We start from the raw sequence: 18,478 nt of genomic DNA on the forward strand, positions 1-18,478 counted from the left end.
AAATTGACCAATAGAGACTTATCAAGATCATTGTTCCTAAAAACCATTTTTTTAAGAGTTCCTTAAGATATAACACTTTTTTTTCCAATAAATGTAAGACAATAATTGTTAGGACTCACCTTGTCCTCACAATTCATGCATGCCCTTTATAGAACTACTAAATTATTTTTTCACAATCTTCAAAGTACATAAATTGAAAAAAGTGTGATTTAGTATGATTCTCGAGTTAGTATAATAAAATTGTTTTAAAAAAATGATATTAACGTATTTGTAAATCACTATCTATTTTTATAATACAATTTATTTTGTGAGTGGTAAAAAGTAAAATAAATATTACTTTGTTAGAAGTCTTATTAGTAGCTAATGAAAGAGGAAGCCAATTACCAACCTAATGCCTATAAGATAATGCCATTAACAATGGCAAGAAACTCAAAGTTGGATGCTTGGCTCCCATAGAAAACATCTCAACTGAATTGACCTTGATATGCTAGACTAATAGTGTAAACTATAGGTACAAGACACAATATACAATCAAATGCAAAAATCAGGATCCATATGCTTATTAATGCCAAAACTTAAGACAAATCTTCTTTCCCTACATCTAAGATAGCTCAATATTCAACCAGGGAAAATACAAATACCAAAGAAAACATACCTTGCTCCTATCAACCATTTCCAAAACAACATAATCATACAATGGACCAAAAATCAAACTTTGGCAACACATCTCGCATATAGAGAAAGTACCATATAAGACCCTAGAGCCATTTCAGTTATAAGTTGAATAAATCAAGGTGAAACGTATTATTAAAATTTGTAATGTGCATGCAAAAGGGGGACATAGATAAAACATTGAACATAATGTAACATAAAAACTAGACAGAAATGATTTGCAGACAAATATGATTCTAAAGAGAATTATCTCTACATCTACATAAGTAAATTGTCACCTAATACTACATCAAGGGTACTTAACAACGAATTTGGAACTATACCAACGTAGTTTTAACTATAACATAAAAATCATCTAATGGTTTATTTAAGTCAAAATTACATTAAAAAAATCATTAACTCATAAAAGATTAAAGATTTACAAGAAATTAGTTATCTCTACTCTATTAAACATGTCATTAACTAACAAAGGCTCCCTAAAGTAATAAGCATCACGGGCCTAATCAAGAACATGAACAAAATTTGATTAAACTATCTATATAAACTTTTTAAGGAAATGACATGCTACAAACAATTTCATTTATGAACATTCTTTCATGACATGGTATGATATCCTCTTTTTCCAACTTTAACGAAAAAGCCAAACCAAGCATCATTGACACTTTAGTCAAGGTAATGGTAATCGTTTACAATTACACAATGGCAAATTAAAAATTTGAATGGAAGTTTATACCTAAGATTGAACTTATAAATCACATACTTTTCACCCTATCAATAAGCTCATTGAACTTATAAATCACATACTTTTCACTCTATCAATAAGCTCCTTAAGGTTTTCATTTCGAGATGTGAAAAACCTATTAGAATAACTTAATTCATTGAAAAATATGTAAGTGAATTCTTTAATTGCTTTCTCTTTAAAGAGAATGACCTTTTGAGGCTTTTTGCAACTGATTGAGCCTACAACATGAAAAAGAAAAATAAAGTTGATAGTGGTTGTAAATTCAAACTATAAATTAATATAGATATTACAATGTTCATATTGGAAAGAAAGAAGGAAAAAATGAGATTGACAATCATATGTAAGATTATTACTTCCAAATAAACCTTTTTCCTGAAGAGTATCAACGAAGCTTAAAGTCAAGAAGATAGCCCTCATATTGTTAAAGTATCAGGTGACTGTTTAATAATTTAGAATCCCTAAAAATTTATTTATAGCCTAAATGTCGAAAAATTTTATCTTGGTTATTTTGATATTATATGCATAAAAATACATAAAGTAGGAAAATATTTTTAAAAATATAAATATGATAAAGACCTATACTAATAACACCGACTATAACAACAAATTTTGAACTAGCTTGCTAAGTAGTAGTTACTTGTAATGATAAAAACAAATGAATTGCCACAGCTACATTAAATGAATTGCCACAATGGCAAAAAGGCCTTAAAAGCCATCACAATTCACAAAGCCATAGTAAGTGTTTAAAAGCTATTGGAAGACCATATGAGAAGTTAAAAGCTTTAGTAATAGAGGAATTATACATATGATAAAGACCTATACTAAATTGGAAAGAAATTAGAGAAGCATTTATTACTTGTAAAATAGATTAAAGTTCTAAGAACTAGATCCAAATATTTTACCACAACCTTAAAAATAGTGTAACTTTACCAACAAGTGTCTGGATTGTTAACTGAATTTCATAATCAATCTCTAGAATCAAAGAGAAAAAAATTGTCACTATGCAAATAGAAAGCCAAACCCATAAATACCCAAATTTTAAACACGGATAGAAACCGATATAAAAATCAAAAACACAAAATTTAAGCCAAAAAACGAAAATCCAAATCAAAATGTCAATGCTTTGAAGGTAAAAACTAAAACCCAAAAAACTAATTTTGTGTTTTAATTAAAAGTTGGGATTGATTCCAATAGGAATAGCCTACCTATTAAAAAATTATATTAAAAAAGAACAAACTCTTAAATGTGATTACCTTTCAAAAGTTATTTCAAACAAATTTAATCCTACCAATTATAAAACAGGGATAACAAACAAAGATATCCATCAACCAGTTTACTTTAAAGAAAACAATATAAGGCACATCAAAAACAGAATATTCCTCAAATAACTCAAGTAGTTATTTAGCGTCTACTTGTAAAATAATTGTTCTACCTGCAAAATAATTATAGCTTATTGAAACAAAAATTAAAGGATAAATAAACTACAAAATATATTGCAAAATAATTAAGCTTTAGATTATTTTGCAAGTAGAAGCTATAATTAAGGAATAATTATAGGAGTTGCTATTGAAAACCTCAATAATCAATCTCTGCAATAATTATGGTGCAACATACACAATAACCTAAAAGATTAGAGATGGAGAACTATTAAAAAATACAAGTTAATAATTAAGAGGTACAAATTTCTTATTTAAACCCACAAGACAAATATTTTTCTTCTCATTTAAAGTTTAATAAAAAAATACAACAATTAGGTTTATGAGCATACCAAGTTTATAGATATTCAACTTAGAAAGAATAAATTTGATTTTGCAACAAAATATAAATAAATAAATCTTACCAAAAAAGAACAAAACCCAATCACACCGAACATATACTAATTACATTGAAGCATTAATTAATCAAAACAAAACAAAAATTGAAAAATAAAAGTATTTTATGGTACTAAGACTCCGAGAGCTCTTTATTAATAGAAAAATATCTCGAGCAAAAAAGAAAAACAATTAAAATTAAAAAAAGAAAGAGCTCATATAGAAAAAAAAAAGAACATGCAATTCAAAATTAAAATTAAAGGCAAAAGAAATTTTCATAGAGAGCCATAAAGAGCAAAGATGGAAAGAGGAACTGAGAAAACAAAAAATTTAGACTTCCAACCAAATAAAAAATAATAAACCCAAAAACTGAAAATTACTACTTTAATGAACCATAAAAGGAAAAATCAAAAGGAAGACTTAAAAGAACCTCTCCAAAGCCATATTTTTCAAAGTATTGCTTCTGAATAATGGAATTAAAGTAGAGACAAATGTTGTAAATCATATAAAAGGCTTGCTTTGTCAAATTTAGCACCATGAAATCAAAGTTCAACCCCACAACGTTGAGTTTTTTGAACAAACAAAATCAAGAGTTGAAAGCTGCAAAAAAAAAAAAAAAAAAGGAAACAAATTGAATGTAAAAAATTGAAATCTTAAAGGATTATATACCTTTTTCTTTGAAAATTTAAGATGACTTGAAGATAAAACTTAATCGACCATGAAAAAAATGCAAGTTAACCCAATATTTCATATTTGATATCCAGCAGAATTAAATTCTAAGATGTCATCATTTTATTGATTTTCCCAATTGATAAGATAGAGAAAAAACCAAGAGATAGACAAGGAAACCAAAGAAACTTATAACTTTAGCGATTATTTCTTGGCAAACAAAATAGACAAAAAGAAGCTTTTGGAAAAACTTTTTTTTTTAAATTAATCATTTTTTTATATTGTTTATCTGCCCATTCAATATATATTAGGGATAGCTTCTCTAATAAGTACTAGATAACATTTATTTACTTTAGATTTTTTATAATTTCAATATAAGCAACAATATCTTTCAAAACTTTTTAATAGAGCATTTTACTTCACTTTCAATATACTTTAAATTTAGAAAATTTTAATAACAAGTTAAAAAATTATATATTTGATTTCATATTCAAATAATTATTTATCTCAAATATTTTTAATGGGATAAGAGGCTTCAATCTTATAACTTTGCGTAATAAAAACATATATCAATATATATGAATAAAATATTTATGTAATAACCTTAAAAAAATTGTGATAAAAAATTAAACTTTTTAATAATTTTCATTATTATTTGTATAATATTTATTAATTATCAATAATGCCCTTGCTTAAAAAGTGATAAGTAATCACTAATCACAAAAACTCCCCAACATAAATAAGGATAAATCACTAAATGCAATACCATAAACTCCTAACTTCTACAGTCTCACCAATATTCCATCACCATCAACATCACATCAAATCTAACAAAACCTCAAAACTGATAAAGCAAAATCTCTTTTCCCCTCAAAAATAATATTCTCGAGAAAATTCTCATATTTTCTATCAAAACAAACACCCCTCCTTTTACAAATCTTAGAAGTGTGTTTTATTCGGGAAAATCTATAAATTTTCCCCGAAATTTTTATGGTAAGTAATTGTTTCACACATTTGGTTTAGGATAGTCTGATTACGAGAAAAAATATTAGATTTCTAACAATACCTAAAGTATTAAAATTAGAAACCTACCTCTCTCTATGATATTTTAAGACTCCAAGGAGGAAAGTTGACTTATTTTTAAATTTGACTTGAATAAAAAAATTGATCACACAGCTATTATCCTGTTAAAAAGTAAGTATGAAAGTGACTGGAACTTAGTTATATGTTTTTTTTATAAACAATTTAATTTTTTTAAATTTATGTTGCAATTAAGGCATTTTAAGGCGTGTGGTTTATTTGTTTTATCTCTTTTATCCATAAATGTTTTGTTACTAATTTATATTTTCTTTTATGATGTTTTATAGATTCCACATACCATATGCAAAAATTTGCTTTCCATTTATGTTTTCAATTTTAAAAAGATTGTGTCTTATAAACAGTTATGGCTAGTTTATCATTAAAAATGAAGATGCAATTAGTTACATTACTTATGATACATTTGAACCAGATGAAGACTTTATTGTATGTATTATATTTTGTTGCTGTAACTTTATTATATATAAATGTTAGAAAACAACGTAGACTATCTTATGGTAGAACATCTTATGATAGGTTACATATTAGAAAGTTAAACTTAAATGCAATGATTTTTTAGAATGATAGACAGTGTGTAGATAATACTAGAATGGATATGAGAGTTTTTGTAAAATTATGTCATTTGCTTAAAACAGAAAGGAGATTATAGGCATCTAGACATATATCAATAGAAGAACTAGTTGTTAGATTCTTTCACATCATAGCTCATCATACAAAATGTACGGTTATTTATTTAATTAAGGCATAAATGGAAAGTTGTAGATATGCAATGCATATCACCATTGTTTGACTTTTCTCCTCTTATACATACGTAGACCACACTACAGTTTGTATACAAATTCATACAATATTTTTTAAACATATTTATTTAATTAAGGTAATAACGGAAAAGTTGTAAATATGCAAATTGTGCGACATGTTATACATTCATTTATTTAGATCGGATATCATACCTATGTGTATTGACTAGTTTCATATTTGTATTTAGAAAACAAAAATTGTAACTGTGTGAACGACAACACAATTTATATTTATAAATTTCATATTTATATTGATAGAAGAAGATTTGCTGGAGTGTATGTGTCGTGAAATGAATTGAATTTAAATTTAGCATTAGGATAAACAATTTTCCCTAAAGTGATCACATTCTACTTGTATAATGTGAATGATACAAGACAAATATAAACTAATAAAAATTAACCAATAAACTAATAAAAATTAACAAATACTCAATCATAGTGCCTATACCAAAACATTTGGAATGTTTGTATATATTTACAGCCAAGTTGGTTGTCAAATATTAAGGTTTAATAAATGTCAATACGTAATCACACCATTCTTTACGGATTTCATCAATTTATTCTTGCATAAAGCTTTTTTTTTCCCACTATAAATAAAAAATAAGAAGTCAATGTTAATCAATTTACACAATATTATGTAAGTTTAATTAAAAGATATTATTATTATATGGTATTAATACTAACCTTGAATAGTATGCTCATAAGATCATACAAAACAATCTCCCTCATAAAACAAAAGACATAATATCCATATTTGGTAACTCCTGGTTTATGAGAAACCTGAAAATGAAATTGAATGGGATGCTAAACATTTATCTAAACAAACTCAGTATAAAAAAATATATTTTACACTTACCAGTAATGACACCCAATTGAACTTTCTATTTTTATGAACTATAGCCATTGCCTTAAATTGAACACAAAAACCATAGTAAAGAAAAAATAATAGTAAATATGCAAAAACACAATTTAATCTAATTATTACTTATTCATAAAATGTAATTTCTTTTTATTAAATTAGCAATATTGGTTATAGGCATCACTGCTGGTTGTGCAGAGTTAAATAAGTAATGAGTCCACGTATTAGTATCAATTACAATACTGCCAATGACCTCTGCAAAATAATAGGCATGATATCAAAATAATAGGCACAATATTGGATGTTATAAATGATATGATTATTACTACGAATAGAACTTATGAGAAATTATAAGGCACTAAAAAATAATCTATGGTTTTCACATACATTAACCCACATGACGAGAACGATTAGTAATAGTGCCACTAGCATGACTATTCAAATTTAGGCCAACGAATATGAATCTATGGGTCAATTGTCTCCTTTATCTCTCTGTATAAGAGGTTGAATGATGATAATTAATAGTATCATTTAGTAATACTACATAATATAGGATAATTGATACTGATAGAATATATTTAAATTAATTGATAAGTTAATCTCATATATGCAATAATATCAAAAGCTGATATCTCATCCATGGTACAAAATGCCTCAATTTCTACCCTTTAATGTAAGACATCAATGGATGATCAAATAATTCATACTCTTTTTCAAAGACAATGATGTTTCTTCCTGATAAATGATCAAGCGCATAAGTAGATAATGCATTCATGGCAAATTCTGCAAGGGTCATTGTTTAAGTTTGGACATCCTATTAGAAAAGAGTATGAAATATAAATTCTAAAACTAATTCAAAAAATAAAAAATACAAATAAATATTCAATTAATAAACAAAATTAAAATATTGTAGATTATCGAAGATTGGATTTGTTGCAAGACTTGATTCGTGAATTCATTTCCCTATTAGATATCAGTAATAGACTACCTGTAAGACATGTTAGGTTGCATTTTTGCCAATATTGCCTCCAAAGCTTCAAGTTATTTCTATTGATCATTTAGATATTGCTCTTACTCATCAAGTTTTTATTGTTGCTGCTAAATGATTACTTTATATTATACATTTTTCATTGGGGGGTTTAGGTTGATTCTTGAAGAATTGTGATGATGACACAAATCTACCAACCCCCTAAACTTGACTATGTCTGTCTTTGGATCCTAAAGCTAAAAACAATGGATCTTCGTCATAACCGGTTTGTAGGTCATTAAATTTATATCTTGTAACAAATTCATCCTGAAACACAAAATAATGGTGCGTAAATAACCAAATACAATATATAGTCATGCATAAAAGCACATTCATCATACATGATAAAATAATGAAATAAACTTACAATCATTTTAGCCATTTATTCTATTGCTTCATCTACAAACAATCCATTTTTATTCATATATCTTTTTTTCCACATATCTTATCTAGAAACTTTGGTTGCAAAGCTAGATGATTATTGAAAATAGAATCATTATAAGTTTCACAATATATGTTTGCATGTTCATAAATATCCATATATGAGTGTAAAATAAGCGTTTGAATATTTACAAGATCATGCTTAACATTTTTATAACCCTTTCTCGATGTCCGATAATAATATAATTATTGGGCCTGAATGCTTTTTTGTTGTTTTTTTTTTATTCTCTAGAAAAAAATAAGATAAATCATGTATTAAGATATCGAATACATTAAACAAAATATTATAAACAATTAACAAACTAGATATATATATCGAGAATTCATCTGATAAATGATCTTAAACAAACTACGATCACTTTTCATAACTGATAATTTGCATATGTCGTTGAAGGATCAGCCAACAATTTAAAATTATCAACTAACGATAAAATATATTGGGTTGTTAATTTGCTCTTAAAGTTTTTGAATGCCTTCTCAATCGATTGTAACATAAGCTTTTTATACTTGGTTGAGACGTTAAACAATTCCTAAAAAAATGAATACATTAAATAAAATCAACACAAATTCAATTCAATTAACAATTAACAAAATTTTGGATATTGTTGAATAAACATACCACAACCGAATCTCAGATGATGTCATTCTTACCATTATGAACCATTCGTCAATTATAGTAGGTAATAGATATGTTATGTCGAATGATAGCTCTAATGTGGCTAGCCAACTTTGCACCTCCACTTAACATAGGCTACCCATCTTGAATGAACTGCACATGAATTTTTATCCCACTCACTTTAATTTGTTTATTGCATCCTTCTGATTTTTTTTTACAACGAGTGTATCTTTTTCATATTCAGCAAAAAAAAAACATATTCTTCGAATGTCATAATACCTATGATTTTGATTAAAATTATATGAAATACACCAAACTATCTCTTTATATATCCCACACAGTAAAAAAAACCAATATCCAATATAGGAAATATACCAATATACATAAAACAAAACAAAACCTATACAAAGTACAAGTCATACTGTATTTCATCATATCATAAGAATTCTATGCAAAATAAATAAAAAAATATATAATAATTATTTTTCGTGAAACCATTTGGCAAACCACAATACTCCAACCAAACAACAAAGAAAATACTATGCATGAATGCAAGAAGGGTGTGTGACGTTGGTGACGATGGTAAATGTTTATATTAATAAATATATAAATTATATATAATAAAGAAGAAAAAAATGACATGGATAGATGAATAAATATTGCATAAAAAGGATTAAATTCGCATATACTATGTGAAACTATGTACGATGGCGTTAAGTGATTCACGATCTGCAACAATGAAAGAGATGAAGAAACCAAAATGCCAAATGAATGGGTTGATGGGTTTAGGCAAAATACATGTATTGCAACTTTTATCGTTCAACTGTATTAGCCATTTGGGTTTCCAAGATTTAAGAATAGGGAATAAATCTTTTAAAATAATCAGAAATGCCTTAATTGATCTATTTTATAATTTATAATTTAGATCAATTAAGAAGTTTCTGTATACTAATACCTTAATTTATCCTTTTTTAAATAATATTTACCCTATCAATTAAGGCATTCATGTTTACAAATGCCTTAATTAATGATGTTTTATAAATTAAAATAACAATCAATTAAAATATTTTTTTTGTTACTAAAGGTATCATTTGTCGTTTGAGTATTTATTATTAATAAAACAAAATGAAAGGTTGCTATAAGTTTGTCAATGAATTTATGGTAATTATACAAGAATTAATATATGTGAATTTTTCACAACCAAATGAGTGAATCTGAATATAAAATACCCTGAAAATGAAAGAAAACATCAGGTATCACATTTTCTTGGGTATCACACTTTTTTTTGAAATCTAAGATTTCGCGAACCAAATGTCCCCTAAATGTAAACGTCAAGCCAACCCCAGTTCGGTTATACCCAGACATTATTTAAGGTCATCTATATCAATAATCTCTCATAGGAGCGTATGGAGACGAACTCGTTGGGCTTTGTAAACCCTTTAGGAAGATTGTTAACACTTAGTGCAACATCGACACTAATTGAAACCAAGCTTTTATTGGATTCAAAAACTTCCACATCCATCAAAGTTTTTTTTTAATTTATTTTTTATAATTTATTGTGATAAGCTTGATGGAAAATAGCAAAAACAACATGAACAAGACTATGACAGATACTATGGTAAAGAATGAGTAGGAATCACTAAGAGAAGAGTTAAAAACTGACAATAGAATGGATGAAAATGAGAAGAAAAATGGTGATGTCAAATATTAATCTATTAACTAGAAATACTAATGGTGATGTTAGTTACCAATCTATTGGCTAGGAATACTTTTGTATTTTTCACTTTTGTGATAGTTCCATAATAGTTGTATTTAAATAATTGATTGGCTATAACTAACTTTCACAAATAAAAAAGATATTTTCTCATCAATTCTCTTATATTCTCTTCTTAGTCTTCTTAATTCTTTTTTTAGCATTTAAAACCCTAACCAAGTCAAAATTGAGTCATGATAAATTGATATCAGAACTAGTTGCAAACTTATATCAACACTGGAAAAGAGTAGGACACCATTCTCTATAGCTAAAGAGATTCTATTGAATAGTTTACATGAACAGGTTTAGAACATCTTAACATAGTTAGAGGACATGAAGGCAACATAGACCTTCATGTAAAAAATATAAGAATATCAAAAGAAGAAGTTTGAAATCAAGATGGCTAAGAATCACAATAGCTTAACCAAGATGCTGATATCCTAACTGCAAAAAAAAAAAAAAATCTCCAACCCAACTAGATCCAAGAGGAAAGGGCATGTTGGTAGTTTTGATTTGGCTTCATTGTTGCAAACTAAATGGGAGAAATTTTCAAAAAAAAAAAAGATGTTGAGGAACCAATTGACAATGGTCAAGATATCCACAATGAAATAAAGCAAGGGGATGGTAATTTAGAAATCTCTATCAATGCTCTAACAGGTAGCACTGTGTACAACATGCTAAGGATAAAAAAAAATGTCAACATGAAACCTTTAAATATACTTATTTATTAACATGGCAATGACAAAATGGAAACATTACTTAGAAGAAAAATCATTTATTATCAAGATAGATCATGAAGTCTTAAAACATTTGCTTGAGCAGAAGTTGACTATCACCATTTAAAAAAGAAGACTAACTAAATTACTTAGGCTAGATTACTCAATACAATATAAAAAGGGCAAGATGAATATAACAATAGATGCCCTATCCAAGCAGCATGAGAAGGAAACACAAAGCTATAGCTTGCAATTAACTATATTTATACCAGAATGGGTGAAGGAGATCGAGAACTATAATGGTGATAGAGTGGCATAGGTACAAATTAAGGCTTCTATCATCCATCCTCTTGATAATTCTCACTATTCATTCAACAATAGAGTTTTGAGATTTAAAGGGAAAGTGTATATAGGTAATAATAGGTAGTTAAGGGAGAAAAGTTTGCAAGCCTTGCATGATTCATGTTAAGGGGGCATTCAAGAATTCAGGAATTCAGGCCACCTACCACAGACTTAAACTTAATTTTTATTGGCTTGGGATGAAGACATAAGTCTGTGAGTATATCCAACAGTGTGATAACTGTCAAAGGAACAAAGATGAGTATGTTTCTTATCTTGGTCTTTTGCAGCCAATTCTTATACCATAACAAGCTTGAGATGTAATCAGCATGGATTTTGTTGAAAGCTTGCCCTTATCTAAAAAATTTAGCTGTATTATAGTGATAGTGGATAAATTCATTAAGTATAGTCACTTTCTTCCTTTGTCTCATCCTTTTACAGCTATGGAAGTAGCTAAAATATATTTTAGCCAGGTTCATAAACTACATGAACTCCATAAAATGTTATTTTTAACAGGGATCTAGTCATTACTAATCTATTTTGGTAGGAGTTGATGAAATTATTAAGAACCATAGTTTATTTGAGTATAGCTTACTATCATGGACAAACTGAAATGGTTAATCAGTGTTTGAAGCAAGCTACCATTAGTCGAATAGTGGTATAATACAAGCTATCACACTTCTATAGGAATGTCTCCATTTTAGGCTTTGTATGGTTATACAAGTAGTCAAACAAGAGTGACGAATGCGGAAGAGATATTAAAAGATAGAGAACAAGTTAATAGGTTGATGGTTGATTAGTTGAATAAAGCTCAACAGAGAATGAAATTGTATGCTGACAATAAAAGAAGTGAAAGAAAGTTCAAGATGGGAGATGGAGTGTACTTAAAACTCCAACCTTATAAACAAACCTCTTTGGCCCTTGAAAAGAGTTTAAAATTTTCATCCAAATATTGTGGTCCATATCCCATATTAGCCAAGATTGGTTTAGTTGTTTATAAATTGCAATTACCTCCTACTTCTAAGATTTATCCCATGTAGGAAATAAAGTAGTTCCTAGCCTAGCTCCACCAGAAACTAATGAAAATGGGTAACCGCTTGTATATCCTGTTACTGTGATTGATAAACAAATGGTTAAGAGGCACAATAAGGCTGTCACCCAACTTCACGTAATTTAAGGCCTGATAATGCTACCTGAAAAGACTATACATTGAAGTCACAATTTTCAGATTTTGATGGGACAAGGATCTTGTAAAGGAAAAGGTATTGTGATAAGCTTGATGGAAAAGAATACAAGCTGCATGAACAAGATTATGGCAAAAAATAAGCAAGAATCATTGAAATATGAATTGAAAACTGACAACAGAATAGGTGAATACGAGAAGAAAAATGGTGATGTTAGTTATTAATCTATTGATCAGGAATACTAATGGTGATATCAGTTACCAATTATTGACTAGGAATACTTTTGTGGTTTTAACGATAGTTACACAATAGTTGTATTTAAATAATTCATTGGCTGTAATTGACTTTCATGCATGAAAAAGATATTTTCTCCTCAATTCTTTTTTATTATCTTCTTAGTCTCTACAACTCTAACCAAGTCACAACTGAGTCGTGACATTTATATATTGCTTTGTTTTGGCCAAAGAATAATAAATTGCTTTGTGTTAGGTTAAAGTTAATTAGTTACTTATTGTTTACTTTATTGGTATTTTGCTAGTGTAAATTTCAATGTGTTACTTGCAAATTGAAAAAATTTGAGTTTTTCCTGTGATGATTTGTTTCTATTGTTTGGCATGGTAAAAATCTGATTCTATTTTACTGATTTTGTTATTTTTCTATTTAATTTAAAGGGTTAATTCAGGATTGCAAAGTTTTTATTTATCTTTTTTTGGGGGGGGGAACTGATGCTTTTGTTTCAGTGTGTTAGATTAAGGTTAGTTAGTCATGTGCTCATGGTAAAAATCTGATTCTTTTTTTTGCTTTTGTTCTCATTTTGCAAATGTGAATTTTGGTTGGTTAACTTAACTGCCAAATGGATTTGATTTTTTGGATGACGGTTTTATTGTGTTCGGTGAAGGGTATCTAGTCTTTTGGTAAAAATCTGAATTTTTGGCCTCTATTTTTCTTTTGTTAGTGTAAATTTTGATGGTTAATTTCGAATAGTGAAATTTAGATAATTTTTTAAAAGCAGTGATTGTTTTCTGTTAATAAAAGGTGTTACTTTTATTTGCAGGCAGATTTAAATCTGCCTATTTCGATGGTTTCATACCATGCATCATCATAGGAGGCAGCACAGGTTCGTGGAAAAACTGTGTATATTCAATATTCAAACAGACATGAAATTGTCAACAACAAGAATCCTGGAGACGCCCCAGGAAATGTGTTGGTGGTTACCATTGAAGGTGTGGAAGCTAATGACATGACCATTGAGACCATTCACTTGGTAAGTGCTTATTACTGGCGTATGATTTTCTTCAGTTAAATGCTATCAGTTCTTACCAATTCTCTGTTAAATTGCTGCTAAAATAATAGGTAGTCTAAGAATGTTAAAGCCTCTTATGCTTAGGGGTGCTCCAAGATAAGGAGCATATTTGTATGACTAAATGAAGATATCTTGTGTTTCTACTTCTAAAAGTGGTCGACTTTAGTTGTGTCAAAATCTTGTGAACTTTTGTTCTAAATCAGTATACTTTTTACGGAATTGCCAACTACTACAGAGAGATGAATAAATATCATCCATTCAACAGATTGAATGAGAAATTGATCTTATTACGTTTAGATCTCGGAAGTTAAAGGTACCATATGTGAAAGTATCACTTTTATGTAGCCTTGTTTTATTTCTTACATGACTGATGAGAGATACTTGATGTTCTTAAACCATCGTATTTAAGGAGTATGGTTTTCAATTAGAGATTACAGGGCCATTTCTTATAGATCTGAAATGAATTAAACTGTTATTTTTTCTTGTTCTTTACATATATAGAGATAGCAGCATTTTGATTGAAATCAGATGAATCACAGATGGTTATGTCTCTTATATAGATTCCTTTGTTGGAGAGAGTTTGGAAATATTGTCATGTACTTCGTACAACTTTCTAAAGTCTATCTTGAGGCATGTATGCACAGTTGTCATTCTGCACTTATTTCTCATCCATTTGGATTTGCTAACAATGATTTGTCCCATTATACCGATCATTATGATGGTTTCTAATGTTCTTTTTTATTTATGTTTGTGATTTCTGATCATATCTGATTTAATTTTGTTTCAGGTATTTTCTGCATTTGGTTTTGTGCACAAAATTGTCACTTTTGAATTCCAGGTGAGATGTCAAAAATGCTTTTGGATCTTTGGAGATTGCGTGTCTTTCAATAACATGCTCATTTTTTTGACAGATGTTGGTAGGCATTAATCCAATTCACTGATGCTGAAACTGCATGTTCAGCCAGGAATGCCTTGGATGGGAGAAGTATTCCCAGGTATATACTACTCTTTTGCCTCATTTCACACGTGCTCTTCTCTAGTCATAAATTCACTTTCACAGTCATTTTTCTCATCTCTCTAGCATCACTTAATTCTCTTCTTCATATTGATTATACATTTGTAGTTTGGGAATTGCATAACAATGTGGTTGTGTTATAATGTTTTTACCATGATATTTTGAATTTAGGTACTTGCTTACAGATCATGTTACTTCTTGTCACCTCCAATCTCATATGCTGCACACACTGATCCGAATATCAAGTTTCAGTCTCATCGGAGCAGATAAGCATGGACCCACAAATATGAAGTTATTTGCTATTCGAAGTTCACCAATGTTTGGTCATGTTCGTTCCTGAAATCTTAAGTAATATTCCTGCTAAATATTTATTTTGACATCTGATATGTTGCTAAATAATCTGTGTGCTTTTTTGACATCTAGGGTGTTAGTGAAGCCTAGTAGTCAGCACACAGATGTATTGTCATGGTCGCTTAGTAATTTTCTTAATCTTTTGACTATAGTTCCATGCATTTGCAAATCTCAGTATAGTTGCAGTTGTTTATATGTTGATTGTGGAATTACCACTTTGGTGGTACCATGAGTGGGAGCCTCCCCTTTTTCAGTAATTCACTGGAAACATTGAAGCTTATCCTGTAACATGCTAGTACGGTATATTATCTAATTTTAAGTTTGCTTTTAAGCTTTTTTAGTGTTTGTCTTTGGGAACTTTGTATTTGGAGAAAATACTTCCATCAACTGTTTTACATTTGCAAACTGTTTGTTCTATTAGCTGAACAATTATTCATTCTAGAATTTCAGTTGTTTCATAGTATTTTCAAATCATAACAATTGCCTCCACTATGAGTGTCAGCATATTGAAAAATTGGCATAAGAACCTAGTTAATTGGGGGGGGGGGGGGGTACATAAATTTAATTTTTATCTATTTAATACTCATTGTTATCATTTGAGTGATGCTTCGTAAAAATGTGATTGCCCTTTTTTCTCTTCGAACATTTATGGAATTGTTTCACTGAAACATTGACCAAATTCAAGACCTTAACATTCATAGAGTTGGTTGTAATTAAGCTAGTCTTCGATTGGCATACCTTTGAAAGCTTTTGAGTTGCTCTTTGTTATATAATCCGAACCAAATGGATGCTCATATTTCCTTGATCTGCTATTGCTGTGAAACAGGATGCTTCTGGATTTGAGCCCATAATCTTTTATGTCATCTTGTTTATCCATTTGCAATAGCATCACTTTGTTACTCTTATATGTTTTCTCTCCTGACTAGATGCAAATTTCTATTTGACATTGGGCTATCCATTTTTACTTCATGTGTAATATTTATATTATTTGATTTTGTTTGCACATTGCTGTCGGGACTGTACCAATCCATACCTACCTGTCAATCCAATTGCGATAGAGGGACTTATGCAGGTAGCTGTTCATTTACAAACATTTGAACAATTTTTTTAATATTGGGTGTCACTAATATAATCTCCAGCCTGTAGTTGTTCCGGATGGTAAAAACCAAGAAACTCAGAAAAATGTCCTACTTGCTTCAATTGAAACTATGCAGTATGCTGTGACAGTTGATGCTCTTCACAAGGTAGGTCATTCTGTTGCACTTCATTGACATGAAAATACAGGTTCATTGTTTGAAAAGTTTGTCATATTATTCTACTGGTTGCTTTTTGTAGGTATTCTCTGCCTTTGGTACAGTCCAAAAGATTGCAATATTTGAGCAGAATGGTGGAACACAGGCACTAATTCAATATCCCGGTATGCTTTCGTCATATGAATTTTTAATTGCTTTATGTATGTTTTTGGTAATGCATGCCTTCTTATCCGCTGATACCCTATTGTTACAAGTGCCTTGCCACCTATTTGTAAAGAGATTTTGTTAAGATGCACACTTTCGGCACCTTGGCCCTCTTTTCTGAAAGACACGAGATCCAAAAGGCATATCTTACTGAATTGCTCGTTTGTTTTGTTTCAATGCAATTAAAAAAGAAATCTTAGCTGTTCTTTAATTTGAAGAAAGATGACCATATATGTTGCTGTAAAAATAAAAATCGGTTGTTGGAGATGGAGTTGCTCTTAGTTGTAGTGGTAAGTTTTCCACACACATAAGCTGCTCTAAGTGAAGAGCCTGGTAGCTGAGATTAGAAGCAGAGCAAATCAGATCTAATTTACATTGCAGTTTTAAGTTTGATGCAAATGTTTTTTCCTTTTTCTTTTTTTTTTTCATGTAAAAACGTGTCGTCATTATTATTATGGTACCTTTCTTTTACTTTGCTTTGTTTCTTTTTCATTTGAAATTTGTTCTATTTCTGATAATTGTGGGATATTTGTTTTCTTCTCACCTGTTCTTTCCAAAGATTTGAACTTGAGACCCACAAGATGAAAGTCTCAAGGTCTATGAAGTGTTCCTTGGGGACTGTTGGACATCTATCTTATGGCATGCAAATTATTATTGTATTTTTCGCAATGCATGTTCTATTTTGTTAGAGAGATATTTTGATAGGCTTTACTGATGTAGAAGTTGCTACATTCACATGTCACAACCGTAGTGCATATATGATGTTGGCTATTGTAAGCTTCATCTATCATACTCTCGTCATACTGATCTCAATGTAAAGGTAAAAATATGTGCTTTTGAGTTAATAAGAAAAAAAAATATAAAAAATAAATTAAAGACGTTGTTAGAAGATAGGGGATCCGTTCTTGATGGAAAAAAACATTTGGGCCTTAAAATGTATGCATGTATGCTTCTTGACACTTGATTACCCTTACCTGCTAAATTAGTTCTATTATTTGTTTTGACAGACACGCAGTGTGATTCAATTAGTTCACATTTTGGCGCAGGCTTCCAGTGATAAAAGTAGAGATTACACAATCTCAGACCTAAGTTTGCTTGCAACACAAGATCCTGGTATGCCCGCCGCTCCAAATGTTTGGCAGAGTCCTCAGGGTGCTCCATTGTTCCCTGGGACTGCCTATGCGGCTTCAGCTGCAATGCAGGCTCAACCCTCTGCAGGACAAGTTCCAGCTTGGGACCCAAATTTACAGGCTATGCCACCTTATGGATCAGTTCCTGGGACTGTTCCTGGTCAAGCATATCAAGCACCCTCACTCCCTACATATGAACGCCGCCACATCTGCTGGTTCATCACCCTTTTCCCATCCCAGTGTGTCTTCCATGAGAATGCCACAGCTAGGGGTTAATGATAGACCAGGTGGTGCACCAATACCGGGTCAGCCGCCTTATTATGGTCAATGACAAGTGTCTTTTCCTCGTGAATTCAAATGAGCTGTCTTTCCATCATATTTTTTGGTAAAGATTCGCCAATCGATCACTTGGCGCACAGATCTCTGAGCCTTTATGATTGAAGTTATATTTTTTGTTGGCTTGAAAGGTTTTTTTTTTTTTTTTTCTTTCTGAAA

General features: G+C 29.8%; 1 pseudogene; it reads left to right on the plus strand.

The window, feature by feature from the left end:
- Positions 1 to 10,057: 10,057 nt before the first annotated feature.
- On the plus strand, positions 10,058 to 18,478 carry LOC111292126 (polypyrimidine tract-binding protein homolog 1-like; annotated as a pseudogene).

The sequence above is a fragment of the Durio zibethinus genome, chromosome 10, assembly GCF_047325235.1.
Source record: "Durio zibethinus cultivar Kanyao isolate XHJ-2024 chromosome 10, ASM4732523v1, whole genome shotgun sequence".
In the NCBI taxonomy this organism is placed as follows: domain Eukaryota; kingdom Viridiplantae; phylum Streptophyta; class Magnoliopsida; order Malvales; family Malvaceae; genus Durio; species Durio zibethinus.